Here is a 16826-nt window from a genome sequence, read left to right as displayed (position 1 = left end):
TTTTAATTGTTGCCCAGTCAAAATTAGTACATAACGGGAATGGAAATTTTACCAGGATGTAGCTCTCAGTGGCTACAAAGCAAAGCTACTGTGCAAACAAAGGTATTGTGCTGGAGCTAGCACTTATAGTCCTGAGTTGATCAGATGGTATGTCGGTTTTTTTTTAAGGGGATTTCATCTGCTTCAAGTTTAGAAGGCAATGTAAAGTGGATTTATTTTTTTCCCTTTTGAAGAATTATCAACCTGTCTTTTAAATGTAGTATTTTTCATGGTTTTAGACTGTTTCAAAGAATACAAGTGGGAATTGTGGTGTGGGCTTCCCCCATGTGATCTGCTATTGCATATGAATGAGGGGGACTAAACTCAGTGTGTTGATGTTTGACCATGCTGGCCCGTTCAAGTCATTTGGGAAATAGTTAATGGCTAATTCATCTTTACAAAAGTTAATTTCCAAACCCTTGTCTCTTATATGGTTTTAATTCGAATTATGTAAGGTAGGGACTATATTTCATGCCCCTATTAATAGGTGTATATAAAATGATCATTTTTGCATTGACAAAAAGTGATTTAATGCGAGCTAACTATGGATCCCATGTGATGAAGAATGTTATGTCGCTTAAGAGCACTAGTGTTTTATACTTTTTTTAAATTCTACCATCCAACACATCCATGGAGCAGTTTCCTTGAGTAACAATGCACACAAACTGTGTTGCTGATTTGAATGTGTCGTAAAAGCCTTTCCAGATCTGTGTGGTCTGTCCAGGGTAAAGTGGATAAGAGGCCTAGTTTTCGCCACAGAGAGACAATACAACAAGTTGCACTGCACATGCTCTACTATGTCTAGCTCCACATGGAAAAAAAAGAGAGTAAGAATAAACTGCACTGACATCATGTGCTATTATTGACTATGAGTGAATGGCCAATGGACAATATGCTACACACACCACTCATATTACAATGACTGAGACAGCTCAATTTCTTCTTACGGGGATACCTCAACACAAAATGACCTATTAAATATGGTTTGAAATGTTAAAAAAAGGAGGAAAGAATGAGAGGGATAGATAGATGGATAGAGAGAAAGAGAGATAGAGAGAGAGGGAGAGAGAGAGAGAGAAAGAGAGAGAGAGGGAAAGAGAGAGAGAGAGAGTAACAGAAAGAAAGAGAAAGAAAGAGTTAGAGAAAGAGAAAGAAGGAGTGAGAGAATGACAGAGGAAAAGTGAAAGGAACAGAAAGACTGAGCGAGGAGGAAAGAAGGAAGGAGAATCGGACAGTCAGACAGAAGAGCAAGAAAGAAAAAAAAGGAAATTTTCTGTTGTCATATATGACCAGTGTCTGTTGTTTGCAGAAATTTAAATTCTACCACTACAAGGTTAGAAGAAAAACAAGAATTATTGATTGGCTTAGATTTTTTTTTTTTAGGAAAGTTTTGCCTTTGTTGGCGTTTATGTAAAAAAAATATTACCAATAAAAGCCTCCAATGTCCAAATTTGTTCAAGTTATATATTTTCACAAATTATTATTAGACTCCACGTGGGTTTTTATAATATTGTTAATTTATTGACCACGCTTAAGTGTTAAAATGGGAGTTGCTCTGACCATGCTAAAGTTAAGGCAAAACACATGTTTTGTTCATATCCCCACAAGGGAAGTTTTGAAAATCCTTCCCCACACCAGTGATAAGAATAGGGTGTCCTGAAGATTGAAAAACAAATTCAAGGATAGAATGTATACTTCACTGAGCCATTTCGGCATTCTACTCGAAGAATACATGAATATATTTGTTTTATTTTGCTTCCAATATGAAGGTAGTATTACAATTTTTTTTCTTTTACTTTCTCCTCCTCCTCTTCACCTCCTCGCTTGGTAATTGGATTTAGTGAGCACCTGTACGAGTGTAGATTTTCAAGGGATTATAGTCACACAACCCTGAGTCACCAGTAATTATCATTTCTTTTCCTATTTCTCTCTCTCTCTCTCTCTCTCTCTCTCTCTCTCTCTCTCTCTCTCTCTCTCTCTCTCTCTCTCTCTCTCTCTCTCTCACTCTTTCTCTCTCACTAACAACCCTCCCCCTTCCACCCACACACACACACACACGAAAGCAAACACCCAATAAAGTATTTATTCCACGTTATATCTCATAAAAGAAAATCCCTCACTCATTTCACATTGGCTTACATTTCTTTTTTTGTTATACTATGAGATTGGATAAGTATTTTCTTTATAAATGTAATTTTATTTCTAAATTCTCTTTTTTATTAAAGTTTCAGAAACTGTACAATGCGGGCCAAGGAAGTATTGAATTCAGTTTTTTAGTGTATGGATACGAAGGACTTACTTTTTTAAAATAGTTAATATCACAATGGTAGAAACATTTCAACGACTTTATATTTTCGAGGCCATTATCTTTCAAACATTAAATACTCCAATATCAGCTCTAGCCTTGTCATGATCAGTTTATCAATGCCCCTATCCTTTTATAGGTCATTAGAAAATTTGGACGCCTTAGTATTATATTATGCACTATGTCCATTTTCTGAACATTTTTCCACAGTTCAAAGACATGCAAGGCAGGTTACTTATCGAAGATATGTTGCTCATAGATGGTTTCTTCTATATTAGATTACATTAGATTATAAAACTATTCATCCTGAAATTTATTTGTCACAGTAGCAAGAGGGTAAGAATGCAGACACTGGAAAAGACATTTTAGAGATACATAGATAGGTAATAAATAAGTTAATAAATAAATAAAGAAATGTGTTACTAAAAAAAAAATAATAATAATAAATAAAATTAAAAAAAAAAAATATATATATATATATATATATATATATATATATATATATATATATATATATATATATATATATATATATATATATATATATATATATATATATATATATATATATATATATATATATATATATATATATATATATATATATATATATATATATGTGTGTGTACTGATTGCACCATGCAATTGACTGGTGGAAACCAACAAATCCCATAGATTTGCACCAACTCCCTATACGTAATCCTTAACGGGTCGGCACTAAATAGATGTCGAAATGTACCACATTGAAATCTAATCTCTGAGTGGGTGTCATTTAACTGATCAGAGAAGTAATAAAGGTTGTTCTTAAGTCAAGGACAACAAGTTGCTAAAACATTTTTGGACCTCACACTATTGCAGGGGTCGGGAACCTTTATGACAGAGAGACCCAAAAACACAATTCATATATGAATACATAGTAGAAAAGGTCTCCGGATTATTTTGACAACATTGTTACGCTAACAAATGAGTATTAATGAGAGTATACATGGTTTAATGGAAAAATAGTGATTAAATGGTATCAGAGGTATTGTCAGAAGCAGAATGCCGACATGACGGTCCTATTGGTGCTTTTGGGACTCAGTTCTCTCACCAGCTCTTCCCATCTTTTACCTCACAGGCTTGCGAAGAGACATATGGACGGACCCATCAAAAGAGGCACATTTGGCTCCCGAGCCACAGGTTCCTTACCCCTGCTCTCTCGGGAGGGTAGTCATGGATAGTTGTTGGGGGAAGTGGGTGCATGGGAATTAGCAAGTGAAAAGCAGAAACAGACAGATGAAAGGGAGGTAAAGTTGAGGAGGAGTGGGTTGGGACAGATGGGTGAAGGGGGATCCAGTTGGAAAGATGGAGCTATTAAGGGCAACGGACAGTTGACTCATCACTCAAACATACGGTGCTGATACATTATGAGTCATAACTTGAGCAAGTGTGCCTTGATGTCATCCATTCATATTGTTTGTGTCTTTCCTAAAGAATGCAAGCACAGCAGTGTGAGAACTGTCTCAGTGATCCAAAACGGCAACTAAACAGCCTACAACAAAGATGCAAACTGATGGCAATTCTTTGTGTGATTTTATTGTTTTGAATGTAACAACAACACCAACAACAACAACAACAACAACAAAACTCATGGGCATTGCAGCTCAAAATGTTGTAAAATAAGAAGGGATGATGGACAACTATGGCTGAGCAATTGGTGATGGAGGCGTAGAGGGAGGGGTGTAGCGCAGCAGAAACTTCCCAGGCTGGCCTCCCAGTGTGGCTACGTAATGAGGGCAAGGGACACACACATACACTCACGCACGCACACACTTTGGGCTGAGCATAGCCCCACGGCTGATTAGCGGCACACAAAGGCCCCAAACAGAAGTAGCAGAGGCCTCACAATGGGAGCAGGGCCTCAAGGCGTGGTTTACTTCTGCCCCGAGGGAGGGGGCGAGAGAGGTTAAGAGACAGGGGCTGAGCGAGTGGGTGAGAGAGAGAGGGTTCTACTAAGCTGGACCAGGAACCAAAGGGGGGGTTGAACGAGAGGGGAAGACTTCCATGGGATAACAGAAGTCGAGAAGAGACAGGCGTCGAGAAGAGTTCAATTTTTGTCCTCATTAAGGCATAGTTGGTTTTGTTTGCAAAGTGAGGACACCAATTGAATGAGTTTTTGTAGTTTATATGACATGTTCACTGACTAATCCACCTGGATGTATTGAAATTTCAGTTTAGGTAAAGGGCCTCTTATGTTATCCGTTAGGTGACTATTATAATCACACAAATAATTTATACAAGGGTTGCCCGGTGGCACGAGTGGTTAGCGCATTGGCCTCACATTGTGGGATATGGGTTCAAATCTAGGTCAGTCCACCTGTGCGGAGTTTGCATATTCTCCCCGGGCCTGTGTGGGTTTTTTCTGGGTACCCACATTCCAAAGACATGCATGGTAGGCTGTTTGGACACTTTAAATAGCCCCTAAATACGAGTGAGCATGGTTGTCCATCTCCTAGTGCCCTGCGATTGGCTGGCCACCAATTCAGGGTGTCCCCCGCCTCTGGCCTGAAGTCTGATGGGATAGGCTCCAGCACCCCCGCGACCCTACGAGGATAAAGTGTTTGAGAAAATGAGATAATTTATACAACACACTTGTTGGTGTTTTTTCCAGATACCTCCCCCCCAACCCGTACAGAATCCGTTGGTACAGTATTGGCCAATGTAAATATTATATTGATAGCACATCTTCGAAAAAGAAAAATCTCTCTATTCTCTAAAATTATGGCATGCACTGAAAACTTAATGACAGGGTAGAGTGCCAAGCGAGAGGAGCGGGTGCACTGCATATTAATGGAGGTAAATGGTACTAGCACCAGGGGCAGAACTTTGGGGGCTGCTGTTGGCCCAGCCGCGTCCAGCCCTCTAGGGGGCCTAGTTTGCGGGTGTAAGGGGGCTTGGCTCGGGGGAGGTAGGTGTTAAAAAGGATGTATACAATGGTGTGTGGTGCTACAATATAGTGTTTAAGCAGGCATACATATCACAGTTGACATCTAACACTGGCCTAATGTTTCTCTCTGCAAAATATTTGCTTGGTGTGACCACGGATGTACTCAAATTATTAGTATTTGGTGATACCAGTCCCATCAGCTTGGTGCCCCATCTTATAATATCAAACTCCGTACAACACTTTGGATAATATCCAAATTTTACCTGTGTTTTACGGTATATGGAAAACATGTCACCACTGCTTTCTTCAAATATACTTCATCTTATAAACAAACTAATGAAACTGCATATTTAATTGATAACTATGGTATAAATATTAGGGTGCACACATATCTCTTCTCTTTGGAAAAATCTGTCAGCATATGGATAAGGTTATGAAATAATAAAGCAAGATATTTTAGCTTTATTTTGAGGCCATTACATCCAAATTAGAAAAGCAATATGAGGATTAATTGGTAAAAGTGGCGTGGGACAAATAGGTGCTCGGCTCTTCAATGGCCAATCGTTTATGTTAGATTAGATTAGAACTTCATTTCATCCCGTATTTGGGACATTTCTTGGTTGCAGTAGCAAGACAGACACACAAGACATTATAGACCTAGGTAAAAAAGTGGAGCCACCCACAGAAAGTCCACAAGTCGGGGACCATCTTCCATCCTGAAAAGGGTCACGACGGGTGCTGGAGCCTATCCCACGATATGTTGGCGGGGGGGACATCCTGAATTGGTGGCCAGCCAATCGCATGGCCTGAGGAGGTGGACAACCATTCACTTCTGCAGTTGAGTGTTGAATGAAGAATCGGAAATGTAACTATGGATGATATTTACCTTCTTTTGGGGGATGACAATCCATAGAATAAACAAGAAATTCCATAAAATGCATCAATCCATTCTAAATTTATGTCAATTTCAGATCCAGTAATGGGCGGACGAGTGATGGTTTTATTAAACAAGGAGGTTTGAGTAATTCCACAAGGACTGTTTTTTTCGTCTCCTGTCCTGTTTTTCCAATTACTTTATGCTATTTAAATACGCTCAAGCTCACACACACACACACACACACACACACACACACACACACACACACACACACACACACACACACACACACACATACACATGCTAATGGCCCTCTGAAATAAGTCACACAGTAATTGTATTTGATTAATAATGAAGGGAATCCATCAGGAATGGACTAGCTTTGCAAAAATAAGAAAATATACAATTATAAAAAAAGTAATTATAGGCCCTAAAAATAATGTTAAATACTGCTAGAGCTTAAATAATACAGCTTTTTAGACAGAAACTCAACACATTGTTATGCTTCTTTTGGACATTTGGAATTAATAGCACAACTTTGTGAAAGAGGGGAGGATAATATATGGCAGCTTGAGTGTGTTTTCACGGCTATGGGGAACTGGGTTCAAATCCAGTTCGGTCCACGTGTGTGGAGTTTGCATGTTTTCCTCGGGCCTGCGTGGGTTTTCTCTGGGTACTTTGGTTTCCTCCCACATTCCAAAGACTTGCATGTTAGGCTTATTGGACACTAAATTTGCACCTAGGTAAAGGTGTGAGTGTGAATGCTTGTCCCTCTGCTTGTGCCTTGCGATCGGCTGGCCACCGAGACAAGGTGTGCACCGCCCATCAGCTGGGATAGGCTCCAGCATCCCCCGCAACCCTAGTGAGGATAAAGTCGTTCAGAAACAAAATCATTACTCAAAACAACTGAACTAAAACAACTGATCTCGCTCAGACATTGTAACCCATAATTTTTTTTTGAAAAATGTAGCACTTGACTACAATCAACTGATTATACTTTTTAGATACTAAACTGTTGAGAATGTGTATTCTTCGTCAGATGGAATGTAAACATTCACCCACTGCACACATTTCGGACCGGAGTGGACTCAAATAGGCTAGACAGTTCTGGCCTTATACATTTTAGGAAGACGTGACAAATGCATGTTTCCAACCTTTAAACATTGGATGTGTTTTCTTGAAAATCTGTCACCAACATATGTAGTTATAATTGAGTGTCTAGTCTGTACCCAAATAGCATTTGAAGGAAAATCTGATCTCGAAATGTCTTGAGGCAATGCTAGTAGATTTTTGGGTGTTCTCTTGGGAGTGCTGTGCACAATGACAAGGAAAAGGTGATTTTCCACTACTGAGATGTTTCTGCAATACATATCCCCAGGAAGAGACATTATTGAATTTGGTTTGCATGAATGTGTGAAAATGTGCACCTACCGTATGTGTGCCAGACCTGGCTCTTCACAGGGCTCTCCACACTGAATTATAAGATGTAAAACAGTCTGTAGTCATTTATTTCAAGCCAAAACTGCAAACTGGAAAACGTATAAAAGATGCTTATTTTTTAAGAGAATAAAAAGGAAGACATTTTCAAAATTACCTCTGATATTTTTTAAGAGTTAATAGGTGATATATTTCTTTCATGGATAATTGCATTGAATGGGAGAAGACTTTCATGTACAGTACACTCACTACTTTATCACTCTCTCTCACTCCACTACATTGACATTACTTTCTCTCTTTATGTGTAGGAGTTGGCAAAGGTGTTACATCAGACCTGCGGGCTACCATTTGAGGGGATACCATTGCTGACATCACACGGAGACTTATTGGCATTGCTCTAAATATCTATACCTTCCAAGGTAATTCCTGGTGGAGGAGCATTGTGAATCATGCTGAAGATGAAACAAATTGAACTGGATCGAGAATACAACATTTAGCCTGGATCTCATATCAGAGAAGGAAAAGCAGACCCTTTCATTGTCAAATCAAGTCATTCAATATGAATTATATTTGTGTTGTTTGAATGTAACTCTGTAGGTCATGCCCTTTTCTACCTGGCAACGAATTTATTTACAAAAATATTCATTTAAAAAGTCATGTACAGCTTAATCATATATTAAGTTTTACACTTTGAGAATATGAATGTGTTCTGTTGAATATTTTGACCTGGTTATTTTTCCCAAAACATGTGTTTGTGGCAGATAATTTTTGAAGTAAAAGCAATTCAATCGCTTTTCATCTTTTGGTTCAACAACTTGACAGTACAATTATTTTTTATAGCTTATCCTGTCCAAGGTCTCAGCTGTCCCAAGGTAAGAGGCAGGGTGCATCCTATAATGGAGCCAAAGCATTTGCAACAGATATCGACATCTCCATTTTGTCTCCCCCTGACCCTCAATCACGAATATAACAGGGCTCCTCTTAGATGGATGAGCGAGTGTGCCAAGGCAGTACTTTTTCCACAACCTTCTACTGCAAAAGCACTGGGCTTTTACATGAACAGCAACAAAAAGATTGAGCCAAAAAATTGCCGAATGTTAAATTGTGAAAATACAGTGTTACAATATGTTGGATGCCAATAAATGTAATTTAACTAGGGAGGGCAAACAAGACTATAGAATAATAGAAATAAGGCTTTCATCACACATTTCTGAGGCTTAACTGCCATATATTTTTCAACTGAAACTAAAGAGCCCTTTAAGTCTTATTCATGTATTCTTCATCAAATACATGGAGCCAAAAATCCCAATTTGTAAGAACTTCCTGATGGAGGGATATATACATTGAGTGAATATCGAATATGAGACCCCCTAAAATTTTCATAAAGCTACAAGCTCACTTCTTTTGGAGTTTAGATTTGTCTTCGCAACAATCACAAAAACCCAGTCATGCTTACACTCTCCCTCTGGTTATCTGTTGAAATGAGTGTAAATGATCACATGACTGTGGACATAACTCAAAACTCTGCAGGCAACTGATGGAAGCTGAGAGTGTGTGTGTGTGTGTGTGTGTGTGTGTGTGCGAGGGGGGCTGTGTGTGCCTAATCATTTTATACTCTTTATATGGCTCCCCTTTCCATCTCCTTCTTTTCGTGTCTTCCTGCTCATCCTCAATGCCTAAGGTGATGAAACTGATTCTGTTATTGTCTGTTACACTCCTGGTTTCATGCTCAAGAGCTTCACTCACACACACACACACACACACACACACACACACACACACACACACACACACACACACACACACACACACACACACACACACACACACACACTCTATCCCCCACCCTTGAACACCTCTCTAACCAACAGCCAAGCACACAAAAACACACATTGCTCTCGAGAATTGCATTAGTGTGTTTATTGATTAGGTCTTGCCTATATTGACACAGATCAAATGATCAATCACTTGATATCTTTGTTTACTGGGTGGAGATGAGTGGAATGTGATGGATTGCAAATTAGCTAGTAAACGTGGTCAAGTGAAGAGCTGTAATTTCATATTCCTTGTTTAAAATCAGCTAATTGTTGTGTATAAAGTGTTGTAATTGTTAAGATGATCAGAAGACAACTAAAAAGCAGACCATTAGCTCTTTCCACTTTTATTTTAATTTGATTTATTCATTCATTCTCTGGATGGACCCTCTTGACGTCTTATAATTACAATGTTTACACATTGTACATTAAAATTGACTGGGGTTATTCTTTCTGTCAAATGTCATTCATGAAATGTGTCATGACTGATTAAAGTCGCCACATTTTTGTGTAGTATTGCATAGTGTTAGGTAAGCTGTCATCAAAAGTATGCCATTGCATCCATGCACTGTAGGTGCTAACTGGATCAGGAAAGAGAATGTGGCTACAGATGCACACGCACGCTCACATACACGCACAATCCCAGCGTAATTGAAAACCTACACCTTTAACAATGTTAAATGCCCTCAAGGTCTGTGGAACGCTCCCTCCATCTCAACTCACAGGAGCAACTGAGAAATAATTTTACAGTTCACTTTTGAGGTCAGTGAGGAGGCAGCATTGCCACACTTCTCAGTGGCTCTCTGTGGTTGTGCCTTCATTACATAAAACCAGAAGGGGACTCCTTTCATTTCTGTTTTTTTTTCTTTTTAATTTCCCCCAAAGATGACATTGAATCACTGCTTAACCTGAGTTTGTCTTGTGCTCTTTTTAACAGTCAAAGTAATATAAATCAAATAACAAATAACATTAAATCTTGTTACAGTAAGTAAATAGCAATTGTAATTTATAGCATCAATGGTATTTTCTTCAAGTTTTTTGTTAATTTTTTGGGGGAATTGATTTACTCAAGGGTGTCCCGTAAATTTGAGGGGTTAGCGTGTTGGCCTCATAGCTCTGGAGTTCTGGGTTTAAAACCCAGGTCAGTCCACCGGTGTTGAGTTTTCATGTTGTGTGGGTTTTCCCCCGGTACTCCGGTTTCCTCCCAAATTCTAAAAGCATGCATGGTAGGCTGATTGGACACTCTAAATTGCCCCTAGGTATGAATGGTTGTCAGTCTCCTCGTGCCCTGCAACCCCCGCCTCTGGCCCGAAGTCAACTGGAATAGGCTCCAGAACCCCTCATAACCCTAGTGAGGATAAAGCGGTTCATAAAATGAATGAATGATTTAGTCAATTCCATTTAAAAAAAAGTTTTAACAGATAATGGAAACCCTCTTCTATCAGGAAAGACATTCCACATCAATGTCATAATGGATGTGCTTCCTCACAACACAGCCACAGTAAAGTAAGGTCATGGCACGTCACCATTTTAATATGACACAGTCTTCAAATAGTGATTGCAACCAGTAACAAGTTAGTGTGTCTATCATCAATTAAACAATTACTCTGTCTGCTACAGTGGGACATTATTTTGCAATAGCATGGATAACAAACGTGACTGGACGTTTGGTCGCCGCTCTATTGGCCGCCGGCCTTTCGTCGCCGTTCTTTTGGTCGCCGTTCTTTTGGTCGCCGGTCTTTTGGTCGCCGGTCTTCTGGTCGCCGGTCTTTTGGTCGCCGGTCTTTTGGTCGCCGGTCTTTTGGTCGCCGGTCTTTTGGTCGCCGGTCTTTTGGTCGCCGGTCTTTTGGTCGCCGGTCTTTTGGTCGCCGGTCTTTTGGTCGCCGGTCTTTTGGTCGCCGGTCTTTTGGTCGCCGGTCTTTTGGTCCCTTTTGGTCACCGGTCAAATGTACTTTGATATTCAAACAGTACTTAGATATTAAACTCTCTCTTTTAGATATTAAACTCTCCCTCATAAATATAATTCTGAGAGCTGGTTTCAACTGTAAACTCTGTCACCATTTGACCGACGACCAAAAGACCGGCGACCAAAAGGGACCAAAACACCGGTGACCAAAAGACCGGCGAGCAAACGTCCAAGCACCCTAACAAAAATTCACATTGAGAGCAAAAAACCAAACTAGAATTGTATATTATTATCATGATATAGGAAGTCTCTCCTGAAGCACTAGCCAAAGATTCACAGTGAAAGGTTAACAAATATATAGGTCACAATGGAGTAGAAGTTTCATTTTTGGAAGGCAGTTTTTTAAAATGTATCTTAAACAAAGAGCAACCATTTCATGTAAGTTAAAGTAATTGTAAAATAGGGAATAACAGACCACAAGGAGACAAACAACCATTCATGCTCAAACTCATACAATTTAGGGCACCCTATCAGTTTAGCATGCATGTCTTTGGGATGAGGGAGGAAACTGCAGTACCCAGAGAAAACGCACATATGCCCAAACATGCAAACTCCACAGAGGTGGACCAGCCTGGATTTGAACCCATGTCTCCCTCCCATTGTTAGGCCAACGCGCTAACAACCCAACCGTCATGTGGCCATGAAGGTTCAAATCTCCAGGGTGTTCTGAACTTTCTGTGTGTGTTTGCATATCCATCCCGTGCCTACGTTGATAATCTCCAGGTACTCACCCGGTACCCTTCCACATCCCAAAAACAGGAATGGCAGGTTGGTGGAACACTCTTAATTGCCCTTAGGTATGAGTAAAAACTAAGGGCTTTTGACTGAATGGTTGGTCTCATTGAGCCCTACGATTTGCTGGTAACCAATTCACGGTGTCCTCTGCCTATTATGTTGGTGTCCTGTGCCTTATGTTAGGGGAACAGAAATTATTTAAATAAACTAATGAATAAAATGCTTCAAATTCATCTTCAGTACTATTGTTATAATTTTCAGACTATATAAGCTGTTATTTTATTCCCTTCATTTAAAACCTGTAGCTTTTACAGCAAAGTTGCTGCGAACAGCAATCCGTTGAAAGATGGATCCACACACAACTCAGGAAAAGGAATAGAGATTTACAAAACTAGTTTTCATTCACAAAGGGAGCACGCCCAAAAACGCATGCATGAAAAGAAACAAACAGCATGACCGACTCAGCAAATAACACTAAGAATCAAAAGTATAACAAAACAGCATGACTTTTAGGCGCTCTCAGCGGAGTATCGGAAAAACACGGCGGTAAGAGCAAAACAAGCAGTACTGCGCCAGTCTGCTAAATGTGGCAGGTGTTCTTAAATACTGGCTCCACCAATCTGCCGCAGGTGTGTTGCACCGCCCCGCCTCGTTGTCTTAATTACCTGCTAAAAAGAGAATCAATGTAGCACACTGATGAGAAATGGTCAGGAGTGCCACGGATAACGAGATTAAAATTGAACTATTACAGGGTTAAAATCAAAATATGATGAACTTTAAATTAAAGATTATACTATTTTAAGAGGTGGCTCGATGGAAGATGTGTTTAGAGCACAGGCCCCACAGCTCTAGGGTGCTGGGTTCAAAACCTGGTCATGTCTACCTTTGTGAAGTTTGGGTGTTCTCCTGCCTGGGTTTCCTCTGGGCTCTCTGGGTTCGTCCCAGATTTCACAAATGTGCATGGTAGGCTTATCGGATGCTCTAATTTGCCTTTAAGTATGAGTGTGGGTGTGAATGGGTGTCCCCTGCATCTGGCCCAAAGTCAGCTGGGATAGGCTCCAGCACCCCCTATATTAAGGGCTACTGAGTTTGAAAAATATAATTCATTTCTCATTATTATCTCTTCTCCTGATGAGGAAGTGATATAGCTATAAATAAACTAAAACGATGAAACCCTTTAATACATGGTGAAAAAAATTGCCAGGGAAGTGCAACCAAAGAAAACAAAGGAGTGGTCTGGTATGTTAACTTCATCAGTCACCTTTGACATTTGTCATTCGACCATCACAATTTTTTTAAACAATAAAAAGATCATAAATTTAGCTTTTTGTCTTTCGTGAAATTAGAAATCGTGTACGTTTCTGCTTGGGGAACTCACTTGTTGGTTATTAGCTTTAATCATCTTTTGTAGTCTGTTACTAAGCCATGAGAAAAAAATGCATTTTGCTCAGTGGACCATTTCCAGTTTACTTTGTACTTGTGGAAATTCTGTCTCATCAGACACCCTTATGCGTATCTCTTACGTAAAGACTGATAACACCAGTCATTTTTCATCAAACTGTACAAACAAAACAACCAAAAGATGCCTTCGTCAACTTGTTTGACATGACACGTTGAAGAGACCTGAATTAAGACATTAAAAATGTAAAAAAAGCAATGTTGTCCTTTTTTTCCTTGAGGGTCAATTTATTCAGCACAAGCCTATCTCGGTCTTACTGAACGTTTTAAGTATGCTGCCAGAACTTCATGATATGTCAGAGTTATGCCTTTGCAATGGGGTTCCTTTACATTTTTCAATGTCTACAGACCTTTAACCCTTTAAAGCCCAAACTACTAAATACTTGACAGCAAATTAAATGTCTTTAACTACTGAACCTCTAATTTCCCCTCCGAACAAAGAATTTAGAAAATGTAGGCAAAAAGTTTTCTTCTATTTGTATCTCATCTCAATTTCTTGACCACGTTTTCCTATTTAGGGTGGTAGGGGGTGCTAGAGCCGATCCCAGCTGACTTCAGGCCAGCGGCGGGGGACACCTTGAATTGGTGGCCAACCAATCGCAGGTCACAAGGAGAAATACAACCATTCACACTCACACTCATAACTAGGGGGAATTTAGAGTGTCCAATCAGCCTATCGTGCATGTCCTTGGCATTCGGTAGGAAACCAGACTACCCAGAGAAAACCCACACAGGATGCAAACTCAACACAAGTGGTTATGACTGGAATTTGAACCCAGGATCCCAGACCTGTGAGGACGATGTGCGAACTACTTGCGCCACCGGGCCACCCAGTTTACAACTCCATTACCTTTTTGCCACTTTATGAAACTAAAAACGATTACCTACATATCTTTTTATATATTTTTTTCATGAAGAGAATAACCTGCTCTAACAATTAAGCACACCCTAATGTAGGGTTCCGATTAGGGCACACCCAGCCTTTTTTCACAAATACACATAATATTAAATGTGTTAATCAACATTCATTTCAAAAATCATTTAACGTCATACAAATTGAAGTTGAAAGTTAAGGTTAAAAGAATTCAAATAAAATGATCTATTGCTTAATAACTGTTCATTCAGTCTATGCTGAAAACCTTTTAAATCTGATCTTGGGAGTGCCCTTTTCCACACAAACAAACACGCAGCAAGTACGGAGGGAGAAAGCAGACACACCTGAGAACCTGCATGTTCTGTTTGAGGAGGGAGACTTGTTGTTACCTGCCTTTAGGCTGGGTTAACACTCACACACATGCAACAAGGACACACTCGCACTGCGGCTAAACAAACCAACCACCCCAGCTGTGTGCGATGCTGTGAGTGTTTGTGTGTGGACAGGCGGACCCTCCATCACCATCCTGTCACACACAAGATGTTTATCCAATTTGTCAAGATAATCTTTCCTCAAACTGGCTGCCAAGTAGCCTGCCTGAGTACTCACATACACACACCTATTGGAAGGTTCACTGATATCCTCTGCTTGGCCTGAAATGAAGGCCCTCTATTCCATTTTGTTGGCAAGAAGACAGTTTAGTTGAATTTTTGCTAACACATTTTGTTTGTGACAATCGATCACTTTGATGGTACTAATGTGAGTACTTATTTTCTGGGTGGCTCCAATGGATTACAATTGATTTTTGTTTGTTCAGTTTTCAGGTCGATACTTTGCCTTGGACATGAAAATTACAAAAAGGGAGATCAAACTTCTCATTTTTCTATGTGATGTGCACCCACTCATCAAATTTCAACCACTCACAGTATGTTGTTGAAGGAAAACCTAAAGCCTGGGCTAGAAAACTCAGTTCTCAGCCAAATTGTAGATCATACATTCATTTATTTTCCCAACAAGGGTAGTGGTGATGCTGGAGCCTATCATAGCTGACTATGGGCACCAGGCGGGGAACATACTGAATCGGTGGCCTGCACAAGAAGCGGGACAACCATTCACGCTCACACTAATACCAAGGGCCAATGTAAAGTGTTCAACCAGCCTCCCATGCATGTTTTTCAGATGTGGGAAGAAACCGGTGAACCCGGAGAGAACCCACCCAAGCCCACCCAGCAAACTCTACACAGTGAGGACCAACTATGGATCGAACCCTTGAGCCCAGAACTGTTAGGGAGACGCACTAACAACTCGGTCCACCGGACACCACACGCTTCTTATTACTGCCAAGTTTCAAGACAGTCAGTTCACGGATGACAGAGTAGGACTTCAAAGTTAGCGTCCATAAGAGCAACAACAACCTGAGTGATGATTTCACAGACCTTCTTGTCACAACCCAAGTAGCATCTAAACAGGCCTTCAGCCTGAACGAAAAAAAATGAAATGATAGGGGCATCACTTGTTAAAGATCCACAGCCCTCTATTGGTCAGCAGTCCAGACAAGTCTCATAAATAAATGTATAACATTGAAAGTTAAGTATAAAGTAAAAGTATTTACTTGTAGTGGTAACTTATTTTTAAATTTTTGGTGACCAATTCACTAACATTGTCAAGAAGGAAAAAAATTGTCATATCCAGGATTAAAGCTAATGGCGTCAGTTTTATCCATGTAAAAATGGCACAGTGATTTGCATAAATAAGCAATAAACACACAGGCAACACATGAACACAGAGACACGATGGCATAATTGCAGCTAAGCTCCATATGACACACTCTTATGCTTACACACACACACACAGAGTGAAAATCCTGGAATGAAGCAAAGCTGATGATTTTCTAATGAATAGTTTCATTGGCCATGGTTAGGATTAGTGTAAAGGGATTGGAGGGGTATATTTACGTGCTTTTAATGATTTCACAACTTTATATTTAGAGCTATGCCTTATCAATACCAATCATCTCTCAGCTTGGAAAACAAACCTTAGAGCTGGGCAATGACACAATTACACGCCCCCTGCCACACACATTGGTCTGTCACCTCCGACACCGTCTACAAAGTTAATGTGTAACATATTAAAGTGTCGTTGGGCGGGAGGGATGAAAGTCAAAAAGCTTGTCCTTCATCAAACAAAGTAACCCTCAATGAGAAATGTAACTATTAGAAAACGAAAAGAAAGTCTACAGTATTCCTTCATTTGGATCGTAAAACTTCCACTTTGCTAAATATTCCTCTTTGACTGGAACTTTATGAGAAAAAATGAATATTCAAATTTTTATCAGATTAAATAGTGGCAAATGGGTAACACTTAATAAAACATGACTGTCAAATGTTTAAGGATT

General features: G+C 39.8%; 1 protein-coding gene across 1 annotated transcript in view; it reads left to right on the top strand.

Annotated features, from left to right (window-relative positions):
- Positions 1-8377, top strand: part of LOC144196672 (uncharacterized) — a 162751-nt gene extending 154374 nt beyond the window's left edge. The window contains exon 6 of the mRNA XM_077717041.1: positions 7893-8377. The gene's annotated coding sequence lies outside the window, so the exon portion shown is untranslated. The remainder of the gene's footprint in view (positions 1-7892) is intronic.
- Positions 8378-16826: the final 8449 nt, after the last annotated feature.

The sequence above is a fragment of the Stigmatopora nigra genome, chromosome 5 (genome assembly GCF_051989575.1).
Source record: "Stigmatopora nigra isolate UIUO_SnigA chromosome 5, RoL_Snig_1.1, whole genome shotgun sequence".
Taxonomy (NCBI): domain Eukaryota; kingdom Metazoa; phylum Chordata; class Actinopteri; order Syngnathiformes; family Syngnathidae; genus Stigmatopora; species Stigmatopora nigra.
The sequence above is the reverse complement of the archived record's forward strand: the minus strand, read 5'-3'. Positions and strand labels throughout refer to the sequence as shown.